This window comes from Notamacropus eugenii, chromosome 1 (assembly GCF_028372415.1).
Source record: "Notamacropus eugenii isolate mMacEug1 chromosome 1, mMacEug1.pri_v2, whole genome shotgun sequence".
Lineage (NCBI taxonomy): Eukaryota > Metazoa > Chordata > Mammalia > Diprotodontia > Macropodidae > Notamacropus > Notamacropus eugenii.
The window spans coordinates 254,233,540-254,250,449 of NC_092872.1; positions in this window are offsets into that span (position 1 = coordinate 254,233,540).

Here is a 16,910-nt window from a genome sequence, read left to right on the forward strand (position 1 = left end):
TGTGAATGTAGGGAACAATAAACTTGGTGGTGTTGATAATAAATCCTAATGTGCAAATGTGTGCCTGCACTTCCATACATTGAGGATTCATGACTTCAGAAGCAGCATGGTAATATGGAAGGAACCCTGACTTTAGGGGCAGAGGACCTGGAACCTATGTGCACATGTTCACGAGCAGTAAGGAAAAAAGCAATTGAATTAGAGATATTGAAAACTGGCAAAAGACAAGGGTGGATAGAAAGCACAAGTGTCAGCAGAGAAAGGAGTTATGTATGATTAATGCTAACAACTTGTGTGTCCTGGGACAAGTCAATTTACTATTTATTCTCATATCAGATTCTTCATCTCTATAATGAATAGATTGAACTACATGGGCTCTGAGTTCCCTACTGATTTTCCATCTATAATACTCTGATGAGTGCAGATAGTCCATCCATCTTTACTTCAGTGGACCATTTTCAAAAGTTAAATTCAACGGAGAACCATCCTCTGGTGACAGCCATACTAGTGAGGAACTTTTCTGCTATTGACTAGGATGGTCATTAAACCATGGTGATTAAACCACTGGTCATTGGTGGACCCATAACTTTCCAGTGTTGTACAGTCTTCTAGAGTTTAGGTCTTAACCACTCAAGACCACATCTAAGCTACAACAAAATGCAACACATCAATCTGTCAAGGATCTGTGCTTTTGTTGGCAAAGTCCCAGAAACATAAGAACACAACTAGAACTCACTAGCTAAATCTGAGAGAGTTAACTAAAGTTCTCAGACATCATTGGACTTGCCTATGGTCACACAGTTCTAAAGAATTATTTGGAGAATCCAGACCCATATTTTTCAGACTCCAAATCCAGCTTTTATCCACTACAACACACTGTCATGTTTTTCCTGGGGCTCACACTTTCTGCATCTCTCCTTTTTCCTTCACTTCTATGCCTCCCTGTTTTCCAAGATCCTTCCTTCATTTCTTGTATCACCTTCTTCCTTTCAGCATCTTGACTCAGTGGTGAACCAGTTCCATCTTCAGTTGACCTCCATGTCAAAATCCCTTGTTCTCTTCCACTATACAGACATGTATCCCATGCCAAAATCCAACATGGAATTACTCCTATCATTTGCCTTCTCTTTTACTATAGACTTGCTACTGACCACAGAAATTTTCTCTAGCTCACTACCTCCCCCCACATATATTCTAAGATTTCTCTTTTCTGTTTAGTCCTCTCACATCCCGTTCCTTCTAACCAAGAAACTGAACTCCATCTTTCACTGAAAAAAAAAAAAGAGGATGTCTATTTCATTGAAGAAAAAGAGCAAATTTTTTCTACAATTCTATATTCTAAATTACTTCTTCATTCCACACAAACTTCCTTTCTTTTGGTTTAGTATGATAGATGGAGGTGGAAGAATAGAAAAAGAAGGCAGCATTTCTCTATGGAACCATGTACTTCTCTACTCGGGCCCTTAATCATACATAGCTCCTTTCTCTGCTGACATTTGTGCTTTCTGTCCACCCTTGTCTGTTGCTGATTTCCAGTGTCTCTATGTCAATTGCTTTCTTCCTTACTATTTGTGAGCATGTGCTCAACTCTCTCATTTTTAGAAGGAAGTAAAAAACAATTCCAGAGATTCCTTGGCTGCTTCTTGCTTTCACCCTTCAAAATGACAAAACATGTTTTTTTGGAATATGTGCCAAGTTAGCAACAGCTCTCTAACTCAGTGGAGGAGACTTTGCTTCAACTTCTGGGAGGCACAGTATATCTGAGTCCTTCATGACTGGCTTTTCATCTTAAAGGTACAAGGTGCTGAGTCACACATGGCCAGCTGGAAAGTCACCTGGAAATCTCTCTGCCCTGTTCAACCCCAAGTGTATTGCCCTTTTCTGTCTCTCCTCCTTCTCATGGTCGGTCTTTTTACTTTGTTCATTCACTCCTCTTGCCTCCAGAAGGCTACAATTAAGTGCATATATATTTATATAGATACACATATACTTATATACACATACATACATACATATATACATACATATATTTTCCTAATAAAATCCACTTCTAATCTCCTTTTTATGTTTGTGTGTCTTTCTTATCCCTCTTAACTCCTCTACTCCTTTACTTCTGCCCTCTGCCTTGTCTTCATATTAATAGACCTAGATCCCTTCCAAGGACCCATCATTTTTCTTCCAATTCCTTTAAATGTAAACACCTTTCTATGTCCCCCTTTAACCTACTTCCTCACCTTTCCCTCTAGAGATTCCTCCCTCATTCTCTCCCCCTACTTATCCCCTTAGTGCTTTATTTCTTTCTGAATTTAGAAAACTTTTATACTCTTGTAGATATATGTCTTGTTCACTCTTTAACCCATTCCTAATGAAAATAGGTTTCCAGAACTAAAAGCCCTCCTCCTCCATCTAATTCCTGTTCGTTGGTTCTTCCTCTTAGATTTCATTTGTATAAAATAATCATTCCTTTTAGCTATTCCTAAACAATTTTTGACTTTTTAAAGTCATATCGTACTCTAGTCTACCTCAGCCTTTTTTATGAATCAGCCAATACTACTAACAATCTTAGACATAGGTTTTAAGTTTTACATACATAAAAGTAACCTGTCTGTCCTTATGGAGTCCCTGATATGCACCTTATACTTCTCTTGACCCTTGGACATCAAATCTTCTATTAAGTTCAGAGTTTGTTTTTTTCACAAAGTCCTGACCATTCATTAAATATCTATTGTTTTCATCCAGCATTATGCTTATCTTTGCTGGGTGTGATATTTTTGGCTGGAACCTCAGTTCTTTTGCTCTTTAATATATAGTGTTCCAAGACTCATGATCTTTTAGTGTCCATTCTGCTAGATCTTTTGTGAATCTAATTGTGGCATCCACCATATTTAAATTATTTTTTTCTTATTGCTCATATTTTATCCTTGAGCTATGGGTTTCAGAATCTGACTGTGACTTTTCCTTGCAGGATTTCTTTCAGGTGGTAGTTAGATTTTTTTGTATTTCTGCTTTTCCATCTTGTACGTATGCTTCAGGTCAAATTTCTTTAATTATTTCTTATATTATTTGTATCAAGATTCTGTTTTTGATCATAGATTTCAGAGAGTCCAATTATTGTTATGTTTTCCAGATCAGCTGTTTTTCTTATAAGATGTTTCACTTTCTCTTCTATTTTTACATTCTTTATATTTTATTTTCTTATTTCTTGATCTTTGATAGCTTCCTTGGCTTCCCCTTCCCCAATTCTGATTTTTGAGGAGTCATTTGCTCCCTTAAGATTCTGAATTTTCTTTTCCAATTAGTTCACTTTCATTTCATAATCTTCTTGCTTTTCTTGGATTTTTTTTTAAGGTTTTCATCTATTTGTCTCCACTGATTTTTAAAGTCTTTTCAAAATTCAGCTATGAATTCTTTGGGAGGAGGTTACCATTTGATGTTATTCTTTGGCGTAGAACAAGGTTTCTTTGCTTCAGTATGTTCATCTGAATATGAACACTGATCTTTTCCATTGCTATAGGAAGTCTTTGTGGTTTGATTTTTTTCTCCTTTGCATAAGAATTTAAAAAAAATTTTAGTACTTCAGCTTTTATAACCACCTTTAGTCCTCGAATATTGGTGATGGTGCCTCTGGCCTGATATTGTCCTTTAGTTCTCCCCTCTGTCTTGGAACTGGAACAAAGTCCTCCAGCCTCCTGTAAGTGCTCACATTGAGGGGCATCTCTGCCCCACTGCTTCTGCATTCACAGGCATGTACTGGTTCCTTCTTGCCCCCAACACTCACCACAGCACAGCTGGGTCTACAATCACTTGTCAGCAAAGATTTCCTTCACCTTCCCTGGCTGAGATGCCCCACTCCCCTCACTATTCCAGGGGTAAAATTTCCTAAAGCTAGGGCCTAAATAGCCTCCCAATCCAGCAAACCCCAGGGCTTGCACTTTGTTATTTACCGGGAACCTAGGACTAAGCTCAGAGGTTTTATTTTTCACATAAACCAAATCTCATCCTGGGACTTCTCTTCAGATTTTCTCCATTTGTCCCAGGAGGACCCATTTCTGCCCCTACTCTTACTTACTTTTACTGCCCAATATTCACCCCAAGGCTTTGTTGATGTCATTTCTGGAGGAATATCTTGAGAGCTTGGAATTTTCTGACCTACTCCGCCATCTTACCAGAATACTCTCTACAGTGTCTTTTATTTGCAAAATTATGTTACCTTTTACCAATCTTCATCTTTTGACCTCTCTGACACCTTTCATATTATTGACCACACTCTCCTTCTATGCCAGTAATGCTTCTCCCTGGATTATCTTGATGCTGTACCTCTCTTCTAAATATCTTCCTTCTCCTTGTCTGGCCACAATGTGGCCAAGATAATGAATTTTATAGACAGTAAGGGAGGGGGATAAGTGGGTGCAGTAGCCATGATAAACAATCCTTTAGATGTGCTAGCTATATTACAGAAACACTCAGAAGCAAAATTAGCAATTCTGACATAAGGGACAGAAGCATCAAGTGACTTCAAATGCACTTTGCAATGACCAGGACATTGCATCATATTGAAGGGAGAGAAACTCGGGGAAACCACTAAGGAAGCCACAGGGGTAGAGAAAGGATCAAGAACAAACTGAGAAGGAGCTCCAATGGGATGGAGTCCTGTTGTCAGGGGAGAGAGAGCAGGAAGGTGCCAGCTGAAGACTGCCCAGTAGCCATTTTGGGGGGGGGGGGACAAGATTATAAGATCCATTGTTTCTACTTGCTGAAAGAATACAAAAGATTCCTCTCACTCTCTCATTGGTGGAACAGGGGAACAAAGTCCTCTAGCAAAGTCCTCCACCCTCCTGTAAGTGCCTACAACCAGGAGTGTCCCAACTCCACTGGTTTTGCACTCACCAGGCATGTGCTTCTTCCTTCTTGTCCCTGGCTGCGTTTCTGCAGCACAGTTGAATCTGGCATTCCTACCTGGTTCACCTTAGCTATAGCACAATTGCCCTATTTTTGATTATCTCATGTAAGATGTTATAGCCAATAGGTTCTCAAAGCAAGGACTGTGATCACTTCTCAGTCATTCTGAGGCTATCTCTCCTAATACTCCTAAAAAGCAATCTCTTTCTACACCTGTGACAATCTCCAGATGACGGCTAGGAAAAGTCTAGTGATTGTTTGGACAATGAAAATTCTTTTCTTCAAATGTAGCTTACCTAGTGTTCCATTCATCAACACCTCTATCTTTTAAAACCCTTATTACATTCAGGAAATATGCACAAAATTGGTGAGAAAACTGAATGACAATATGCCTCTTCCCCCTACCCCAACATAAAAAATCCCAAATGACACCTCAGACACTACAAATTTCAAAGGATCAGTGACATAAAAATAAAAAGTCACATGAGAAAAGAAGATGAGAATGAAATGTTAGCTCTTTGAAAAAAATGGGGAGGGCAATAAAAACCTACCAAAATGTTCCTAAACATTGACATCTGGTCAATACTTTAATTATCTAAAATCTTATAGTTTTGTACTTACAGTTTTCTCTTATAGTTTTAGACAAAGTTGCTTGGCATGCTGAGAGGTAAAATGATTTGCCCACATTCTCATAGACAGGACATAAAACCAAGTCTCTAATAATTTCAAGGTCATATGTTACTCCACAGAATTGGGCTGCCTCTTGTAGTACTCCCACATACTTTGCTGTATTTTCATCCATCTCATCCCTATTATTCAGGGACGTTCCCCAGTACTCTGTTCTAAGCCATCTTCTATTCCCTCTCTATACCAAGGATTCTTAAACTGAGGTCCAAGCACCAGTGAAGGTCTAAGGATTGATCTCAAGGTGTCTATGGGCTTGTTTGTGGACAATTTCACAGTACCAACTACCTGGTGAATATATTTCAACGTTGATGTCCCATAGACATCTCACACTCAACATGTCCAAAACAGAAGTATCTTTTGCCACAAACCTTCCCCATTAATGTGAAGGGCATCACTATCCTTCTAGATACCCAGGCTTGCAACCTCAGTGTCATCCTCAGTTCCTCTCTCCTATCGATTTCCAATAGCTAATCTCTTATTGAGTAATATCGTTTCTACCTTCTTGACATCTCTTACATACATCTCCATTGACATCTCCACTCACATAAATACCACTCTTGTTTATGCCTTCATCATCTCATGTCTGAGATCACACAATAGCCTTCTGATAGGGCGCCCTGACTTATTTTTCTCTCCATGTCAAACCAAGTTACCAAACTCAGCTGCCAAACATTTAAATCACAAGTCTGATCATATGTATAAGAAAGTGCATTCATTTCTTATTACTTCCAGGATCAAATATAAAAATGTTCTGTTTGACTTTTAAGGTCCATCAGTACCTAAATGCTTTCTATATTTCCAATTATCTGACTTTTTTCTCAGTAACTTAGACAATCAGGCAATAAACATTGCTTAAATACTTACTCTGTGCCAGGTACTGTGTGCTAAGTGCTAAGGATACAAAAAGAGATAAAAGAAAGTACCTGCTTTCCCTGGAAGAACTTACACACACACACACACACACACACACACACACACACACACACACACACACACACACACACACATGTCCTCACACACAGAAAAGCTTTATATTCAAAGAATTATCACAGAGAAGGCACTAGAATTAAGAACTTTGGAAAATTTTCCTGTAGAAGAACGGACTCTTAGTTCAGACCTAAAGGAAACAAAAAACAAAAAAGGAAATAGGTGGAGATGAGGAAGAAAAACATTCCAGGAACGTGGCACAGTCTGAGAAAATGCCTGTACCTGAGAGATAGAGTGTCATCTTTGGGGAACAACCAAGAGTCCACTGTCTTCTTTCAGTAAAATGCTGTTTCTCTATATTAATTGATTCTGGTTTTGCTCTCACCATTTCTAAGATCATGACTACTCCAACTACTTTTTTTTATTTAGCTGAGGAATATTAAATTGTGCTGTAGTTTCTTATTTTAACTGCACAAATCCCTTGTGTTTTAAGTAGATTTCTTATAAACAACATATTGTTTTATTCTGCTTTGTAATTTATTCTACTATCCTCCCAGTTTTCTGTATGAGTTTATTCACATTTAGGAACATTTATTGCATGTTATTATCTTCAACCCGTTCTCTATACTTATTCTTCTCTGGACCCATCGCCCTCCATTCACAAGTACAAATGGTAAGATGAACATAGAATATGCTCAGCATTGGTCCTCCATGATTGATGGAGTCTGACATTTTCTCTTCTCCCTTCCCAGACAACAATCACAGGGTTCTACCTTCCCCTTTTTCCTTTAAAAGTTTCTCTTCTCAACCCTCACTTTCACTTTAGAGTTTGTTTTACTTATAACTTATCCTTCACTGAATCTAGAATCCTTCTTGTTTGATACAAGCTGTTTGATCCTCAGGTAAGTCTACTAATCTCTATTAAGATGACACTGTAGAAGCATGGATCTGTAGATCCATGCAGAAGTATGCTCAGGCTCTTCCCCCAAAACCCTTAAAATACCTGCAAAAAAGACTCTAAAGAAATTCTAGAGCAGCAGAAGTCACAAAATGACAGAGTGAAACAGATTTCCAGTCCAAGACAACCTGGAAGGCTGACAGGAAGGATCTATTGTATTGAATTCAGAGTGGAGCTCATTCCAGTGTGTCACACTCCTGCATAGACAGGATTGGAGCAGACTTCAGGTCTCTTAAGCTGCTGTGGTTTCCAGATTTCTCAACACACAAACTCCAAAGACAGCTTCAAAGGTCAATGAGAAAACTTTCTGACCTAGGTGAGAGGAAAGAGTTATCTGGCCCCAGTGTCAGCCCCAGCTCCAGCTCCAGTTACAGGGGTGCAGCAGCCACAGCCAGAGCGGCAACTGCTTCTGGAGCTCTTGGATTACAGACAGTGGGGGAATCGAGGGGTTGATCTGTATCTCAGTCCTGAGTGGTGGGCCTGAAGTGAGGAGGAGAACTGGCATGGCAGAGCTGATGGCAGGAGTGTAGAAGGAATCCTACTCACAGTTCCATGGCATAAAAAGTGCTTGTGGTTGCTCACAGACCAGTGTGCAAGACAGGAGAAGAGTAAACACCTATCTTTTGATCATACCATTTTGGAGGAACTAAGAATTTACAGGTCCCTAGAGATATCTTGGGGAACAGCTACAGAAAACCACTGCCGAATGGGGTACTATAACCTGCACATAATAAAGATCTCAAAAGTCTAGTAATTGTCAGGGGAAATACCTAAAAGGGGGAAAATAAGACTGTAGAAGGTGACTTTATAAGAGAAAAGGTATTTTCTTCCATCCTTTTGGAGGAAGAAGACCAAAACTTACAACACAAGGAAGACAGCAAGATCAAGAGTCCTACATCTAAAACCTGAAAAAAATGTGAAGTAGTTTTGGGCCATGGAAAAGCTCAAAAAGGATTTTGAAAATCAAATAAGAGAGGTGGAGGAAAAATTGGGAAGAGCAATAAGTGTGATGCAAGAAAATCATGAAAAATGAGTCAACAGCTAGCTAAAAGATACCAACAAAATGCTGAAGAAAGTATGACCTTTAAAACTAGACTATCCCAAAAATGCAAATGAAGTCCAAAAAGCCAATGAGGAGAAGAATGCCTTAAAAAGTAGAAATGGCCAAATGAAAAAGAAAGTTTAAAACTTCACTGAAGAACGTAATTCCTGAAAAATTAGAATGGAGCAAATGGAAGCTAATGAATTTTTGAGAAATCAAGAAATTATTTTAAAAAATCAATACATTCAAGGAAAGAACACAATGTGCAATAACTCCTTGGAAAAATAACTCACCTGGAAAATAGATCCAGGAGAGATTATTTAAAAATTTTTGGTCTACATGAAAGCCATGTTCAACAAAAGAGCCTAGACATCATCTGCCTAGGAATTGTCAAGGAAAACTGCCCTGATTTTCTAGAACCAGAGGGTAAAATAGAGATGGACAGAATTAACCACTCACCTCCTGAAAGAGACCCCCAAAGGATAACTCCTAGGAATATTGTAGCCAAATTCCCACATTCCAACGTCAAGGATAAAAGCAGCCAGAAAGAGACAATTGAGGGACTATGGAAGAACAATCAGTGTAACACAGGATTTATCAGCTTCTACCTTAAGGAAATGAAGGGTTTGGAATATGATATTCCAGAGATCAAAGGAGGTACAATGAAAATCACGAATCACCTAACACAAAAAAAAACTGAGCATAATGCTTCAGGGAAAAAAATGGAATTTCAATGAAATAGAGGACTTCCAAGCATTCTTTAGAAAAGACCAGAGCTGAAAAATACAAGAACCAATAGAAATATGAAAAGTTAAACATGAAAGAGAAGCCATAAAGAACTCTACAAAGTAGAACTGTTTACATTCCTACATGGAAAAATGATATTTGTAACTCATGAGATCTTTCTCAGTGTTAGGGAAGTTAGAGGGAATGCATAAACATACATACATACATACACATATATGGGTGTGTGCATATGTATATATGTATATGCATATATATGTGTGTATATTTCTGGCTTAGTAAGAAGGCAGATGAAATTCAGTTTTATGCTGATACTAACATTCCAAAGTGCTTTTATGATTTCCTGAAAGCTATTTATGGACCTAAAACCTATGGTGCCAGTGGAGTCACATTGATTAGTGATAAGGACATGATCCTAGAGAAATGGGCTGAACCCTTCCATAGTGTTCCAACGGATCATCATCAATCAATGCCAAGTCCATTGGCCATTCACGTCAGGCTGATGTCAATCCCTCTCTAGCTGAACTTCCAACTGAAGAAAAGGTTTTCAATGCCATTAGGATCATTTCATAAGGCAAAGCACCTGGTGCTGATTCTATTCCAGCTGAGATTTACAATGTAGGGGGACCATTACTCAAACAAAAGCTGAATGAAATTTTCCAGGTTATATGGCAAGAGGAAGTTATCCCTTGGGAGTTCAAGGATGCCTTCATTGTCCATTTCTATAAAGGTAAAGGAAATAGATTGTCCTGTGACAATCACAGGGAGTTCTCTCTCTCTTTGCCATTGCTGGCAAGATTCTTTCTAAAGTCCTCCTTAATAGGGTGACCCTTCACCTGGAAGATGGTCACCTACCCAAGAGCCAGTGTGGCTTCAGAAAGGGCCAAGGAACAGTCGGAATGGTGTTTGCTGCCCGACAACTCCAGGAGAAATGCCAGGAGCAGAACAGAGATCTGCACACACAATGTTTGCAGATCTGACCAAGGCCTTCAGAACTGTTAGTCATGAAGGCTTATGGAAAATTATGTCAAAATTTGCTTGCCCAGGAAAGTTCATCAGCATTGTACATCTATTTCATGATGGTATGTTTGTCCAGGTTCTATATAGTGGACAATGCTCTCGTGTCTTCCCAGTCACCAATGGAGTGAAACAGGGCTGTGTACTCACTCCCATGCTTTTTAGCATGATGTTTTCAGCCATGTTGTCAAAGGCTTTCAATGAGGATTAACACGGCATCAGGGTCATCTACTGTGCTGATGGTAAATTCTTCATTTTGGAAAGGCTAAAAACCAAGATCAAAGTGAAGGGAGTGGTGGTGCACGATTTTCTGTTTGCAGATTATTGTGCACTCAATGAAGCTTCTGAAGCTGAGATACAGCAAAGTATGGATCAATTCTCTGCTGCCTGTGCTAATTTTGGACTAATAACTAACACCAAGAAAACACAGGTGCTCTATCAGCCACCACCACACCATCCATACATGGAACCATCAGTTACAACAAATGATGAAGTTTTGAATGCTGTGGATAAGTTCACTTACCTTGGTAGTGTACTTTCCAGGCATGTACACATTGACAATGAGGTTGATGCACACATTTTCAGAGCTGGCTCAATGTTTCAGAGGCTCTGAAGAAAAGTTTGGGAGAGAAGAGGTATTAGATTGATGACTAAATTGAAGATTTACAAAACCGTTATGCTGACCTCATTGTTTTCTGCCTGTGAAATATGGACAGTCTACCAGCACCATGCCAGGAAACTAAATTGCTTCCATTTGAACTGTTTTAGGAGGATTCTGAAGATCTTCTGAACATCTGAAGTATAAGGTACAAGAAACTGAGGTCCTTGCTCAAACTAAACTGCCAAGCATTCCAACTATGCTTCAGACATCACAACTCCACTGGGCTGGCCACGTTGTTTGAATGCAAAATCTATGCTTGCAAAAAAGACTGTTTTATGGAGAACTCTCATGGGGCAGGAGATCACATGGTGGTCAGAAGAAGTGATACAAGGATACTCTCAAGAATTTTGGATTTAACTATGTGACATGGGAGACATTGGCACAAGACCACTCAGTTTAGTGTGCCCACATGAGAAAGAGAGCTGTGCTCTTTGAGCAAGGCAGAATTGAGACAACACAAAGGAAAAATAAGATGAACAAATTCAGAGTGTCCACCCCAAATGTTCATACCAACTATCTGTGCCCAATCTGTGGTACAGCATTCCGAGCTCATATAGGTCTGATCAGTCACAAGTGGACACATTGAAACTTGATGTTATCATGGAGATGCCATTTTGGTCCTCCTCGAGAGCAAAGGAAAACTGCCACCACCACCATATATGTGTACACACATCATATATACATACATATTCACATACACGTGGGTATGTATGAATATACTATATGTGTGTATATATATGGGTAGGTGTGTGTATGTATGAATATACATGTATATATATACATATATATATATGAGCATATTGTATGTGTGTGTGTGTTTGTGTGTGTATATATGCATAGGCAGAGGGCACAGAATGACATGAATATGAAGGGAGAATACGTAAAAATAAAATATACTGTTTAGTGAAATACATTAGGAGAAAGAGAAAATGAGAGGTAGAATGTAGCAAATCATGTCACATAAAAGAGGCAAGAAAGAGTTTTTACAGTGGAGGGAAAGGGGGACAGATGAAAGGGAAAAAAATGAACCTTACTCTTATGGGATTTGACTTAAGGAGGAAATAAGCACCTCCAACTGGGTGTGAAAATCTATTTCATTCTGTCAGAAGGTAAGCGGGGAGGGAATAGGAGAGGGCAAATAAAAGAACGGACAGTAAATTGGGGAAAGATAATGAGATGCAAACACTGTTGGCAGGGGACAGGTCAAGGGAGAGAATTGAATAAATGCCGGGCAGGATAGGACAAAAGCAAATGTGGTTACTCTTTAGCAACATCACTGTTATGTAAGTATTCTGCACAGCTACACATGTATGACCTCGATTGAATAGCTTGCTTTCTCAATGAGGATGGGTGCGCATGGAGGAAGGGAGAGAATATGGAACTCAAAGCTTGAAAAATGAATGTTAAAAAGTTATTTTTGCATGCAAGTGGGAAATAAGATATACAGGCAATGAGTTATAGAAATCTGTTTTGCACTACATGAAAATGGGTGCAGGGGGTTGGAAAAAGTGGGGTGATAGAAGGGAGGACAGACTGAGTGAAGGGTGGATAGGGTTCATGCTTTCCTTGGGTGGGGGGTGGGAAGTAAGTTTTGTATTCAAATTCTTGAGAAAGTGAATGTTGAAAATTGAAAAATAAATAAATTATATATTAAAATTGAAAAAAATTAAGCTACCAAGAGAAAACATAAGTAATGAAGTATATTACCCTATCTCATGAAAATACTAAGAGGAGGAACAAACTAGAAAGGGACAGAAACCTATTAAGGTTTATTCATTTATTTTCACATAAAGTATTTATTTTCAATTTTCAACATTCACTTCCACAAAATTTTGAATTTCAAAATTTCTCCCCAAATCCCCTTTACCACCACCCCAGGAAAGTGCATATTCTGATTATTGTTTCCTCTAATCTGCCCTCCCTTCTATCACAACCTGAATCCCCTTCTTTTCTATTTTCCTTTAGATAAATTTCTACCCCGCTTTGCCTATATGTCATATTTCCCAGTTGCATGTAAAAGCATCCTCTAACATTCATTTGTGAAGCTTTGAGTTCCACATTCTCTCCCTTTCCCCCTCCCCACCCACCCTCACTGAGAAGGTAAGCAATTGGATGAAGGTTATACCAATGTGTTGTGATGGGAGTTAATTATCTTCCCTGTCTATTGATAGACCTCAGGTGAGGCTGTTGATGGAAGCTTGATTCAGCAATTGTTTTGTATGGAGGCCTATACTTTGTGCTGGATGCTGGTGAGGCAAGGTCACTAGGTGTTATTGAAAAGAGAATATGCACTCTGAAGTGAGGTTTTGCTTTGGGGTTCAGTTTTTGGAAGAAGTTTCATGTGCCAGATGAGACTCTGGGAAGTCATTTTAAGAATCCCCCTGACTTTGAAAACCCAGATGTTGGAGCTTCTCTCTAGTAACAATGTATGTTTGCATTGCCTATGATCAGACAGTTGGAAACCCTGTCTATTGGTCCTGCTTGTATTTTCTCTGTTAGTATATGTGTTTGATTAAAGTGATTGTTGACCCTTCAAATATTGCTTTGCTTTTAGAAAAACACCTGTGTAATAGGCCCTCCTGTGTATGCTGGTGTTCTTACTGCTGCCTGTGGTCATCCAAAACATCTGCATAACAGTGATCTTGTGAAAGACTAACCAGATTTCCCTCTATCCTGTCCCACTGTCTGTTTGTTCAATTTTCTCATTTGACCTGTCCCTCTACCAAAGTGTTTGGTTCCAATTACCCCTCACTCCAATCTGCTGTCCCTTCTATTATAACCCTTCTCTTATTCCTCTCCCTTCTGCTTTCCTTTAGAGTAAGATAAACTTCCATACCAATGGAATGTGTGTGTTATTTCCTCTTGAAGAAAAATCCAATGAAAGCAAGGTTCACTTACGTCCTCTCACTTTCCCCTTCTTTGCCTCCATTGTAAAAGTTTTTCTTTTCATGTGAGATAATTTATTATATTCTGCCTCTCCCTTTCTCTTTCTCCTAGTATATTCCTCTCAACCCTTAATTTTCTTTTTTAGATATTGTCCCTTCATATTTACCTGACCCTGTGTCCTCCATCTCCATTTCTCTCTCTGTCTGTCTCTCTGTCTTTCTCTGTGTCTCTCTGTATCTCTCTGTATATACACACATAAATATACATACACACACATATATGTATATATATATATACATATATATATATATATATATGTTTCTTCTAGCTATCTTAATACTGAATACTGAGAAATGTCTCAGGAGTTATAAATATTTTTCCAAGTAGGAATGTAAATAGTTCAACCTTAGTAAGCCCCTTATCGTTTCTCTTTCCTATTTACCTTTTCATGCTTCTCTTGATTCTTCTAGTGAAGAATCTTCTAGTGAAAGTGAATTTTGTCCCAAAGAGATCACAAAAATGGGAAAATGTCACACATGTACAAAAACATTTATAGCAGCTCTCTTTGTGGTGGCCAAGAACTGGAAATTGAGGGGATGTCCTTGAGTTGAGGAATGATTGAATAAGGTGTGCTATACTGATGTGAAGGAATACTATTTTCCTATAAGAAATGATGAACAGGAAGGCTCCAGAGAAGCCTGGAAGGACGTATATGGACTGAAACTGAGTGAAATGAGAAGAACCAGGATAACATTGTACACAATAACAGCCATAGTGTGCAAGGACTGTTAGTGGTAGACCTAGCCCTTCACAGCAATGCAAGGACTTAAAATATTCCCAAAGGACTTGAGGCAAAATATCATCTGGATCTAAAGAAGGAACTCTGGAATTGGAATGCAGAATGAAGCAGACTCTTCTCTCTTGTGTTATGTTATGTTCTGGTTGTTTTGTCTTATGGCTTCTCCCATTCATTTCCATTTTTTATGCAACATAACTAATGCCAAAATATGGTTAATAAGAATGTGTCTGTAGAACCCATATAAGATTGTATGCCATCTCGGGGAGGGAGATGAAAGGGAGGGGGAGAAATCTGGGACCTGTGGAAGTGATTGTGGAAAACTGAATACAAATAAATTAATTTTTAAAAAAAGAAAGTGAAATTTTCTATTCAGCTCTGGTCTTTTCAAGAAGAATGCTAGGAAGTTCTCTATTTCACTGAAGTCACATTTTTTCCCCTGAAGTATCATACTTGTTTTTGCCGGGTAGGTGATTCTTGGTTTTAATCCTATCTCCTTTGACCTGTGGAATATCATATTCCAAGCCCTTTCATCCCCTGCTCTAGAAACCATTAAATCCTGTGTTATCCTGACTGTATTTTTACAATACTTCAACTGTTTCTCTCTCCCTGCTTGTAATATTTACTGCTTGATATGGGCACGCTGGGATTTGGCTCCAATATTCCTAAGTTTTCCTTTAGGGGTCTCTTTCAGGAAATTATTGATGAATTCTTTCCATTTTTATTTTACTCTGTGATCCTAGAATATCAGTGCAGTTTTCATTCAAAATTTCTTGGAAGATGATGTCTAGGCTCTTTTTTGATCATCGTTTTCATGCAGAACAAAAAGTTTTAAATTATTTCCCCTGGATCTATTTTCCAGGTGAGTTGTTTTTCCAATGAGTTATTTCACATTGTCTTCCATTTTTTTTCATTCTTTTGTTTTTGTTTTGTAATGTCTTGATTTCTCTTAAAGTCATTAGCTTCCATCTGCTCCATTCTAATTTTTAAAGAACTTTTTTCTTCAGTGAACATTTGGACCTCCTTTTCCACCTGGTCAATTCCACTTTTTAAGGCATTCTTCTCTTTATTGGCTTTTTGGATCTCTTCTGCCAATTAAGTTAGTCTATTTTTATAGCTGTTATTTTCTTTAGAATCTTTTGAGTCTCCTCTAGCAAGCCGTTGACTCATTTTTCATGATTTTCTGGAATTACTCATTTCTCTTCCCAATTTTTCCTCCACCTCTCTTTCTTAATTTTCAAAGTCCTTTTGAAATTCTTTCATGGCCTGAGACCCTTTCACACTTTTTAGAGACTTTGGATGTAGGAGTCTTGACCTTGCTATCTTCTTCTGGTTGTATTCTTTGGTCTTATTCTGGTTCTATGTTTTGAACTTCTTCATTTAAAAGGATAGAAGACAGTACCTTTCACCAAGAATGTACTCTTCCATGTTCTTATTTTCTCCCTTTTGGGGGCATTTTTCCAGACAATTACTTGACTTTTGAGTCCTTTGAGATCTGTAAATTCTTAGTTCCTCCAACATGGTATGATCAGAGGGGAGGTGCTTACTCCTCTCATGGCCTGTACTCTGGCCTGTGGGCAACCATAAGGACTCTGTTCTACCCTGGAACTATGAGTAGAATTCCATCTCCACAGTCAATTCCAGCTCCATCATGCAAGCACCCCTCCTCACCCTAGGCCTGCCACTCGGGACTGAGACCAAGGTCAGTCAATGGATTCCCCCACCTTCTGTAGGCTGAGACCTCTAGAAGCCACTGTCACTGCTCTGGGGCTCAGCCAGGGGCTGGGGCCTAACCAAGTTTCCCTCTCTGCCAGGTGAAAGACCTTTCTCACTAACCTTTGAAGTTGTCTTTGGTGTTTGTGTGTTGAGATATCTGGCAACCACAGCAGTTATCCATGATTCAGCACATTGAAGCCTGATCCAGACCCGTCTGTTCTAGCAAGGCCCATGCTGGGCTGTGCTCCACTCCAAGGCTGGTACAAAAGACCCTTCCTGTTGGTCTTCCAGGTTGTCTTGGGCTGGAAACAAGTTTCATTCTGCCTGTCATTTTGTGGCTTCTGCTGCTCTAGAATATGTGTAGAGTCATTGTTTACATGTATTTTAAGGACTCTGAGGGGAAAGCTCAAGCAGGTCCATGCTTCTACTCCACCATCTTGGTTCTGCTCCAGGTTAGTCTATTTTTAATGGTGTTAATTTCTTCAGCATTTTTGGATCTCCTTTAGCAAGCTGTTAGCTTGTTTTCATGATTTTCTTGCATCACTCTCATTTATATTCTCAATTGTTCCTCTACTCC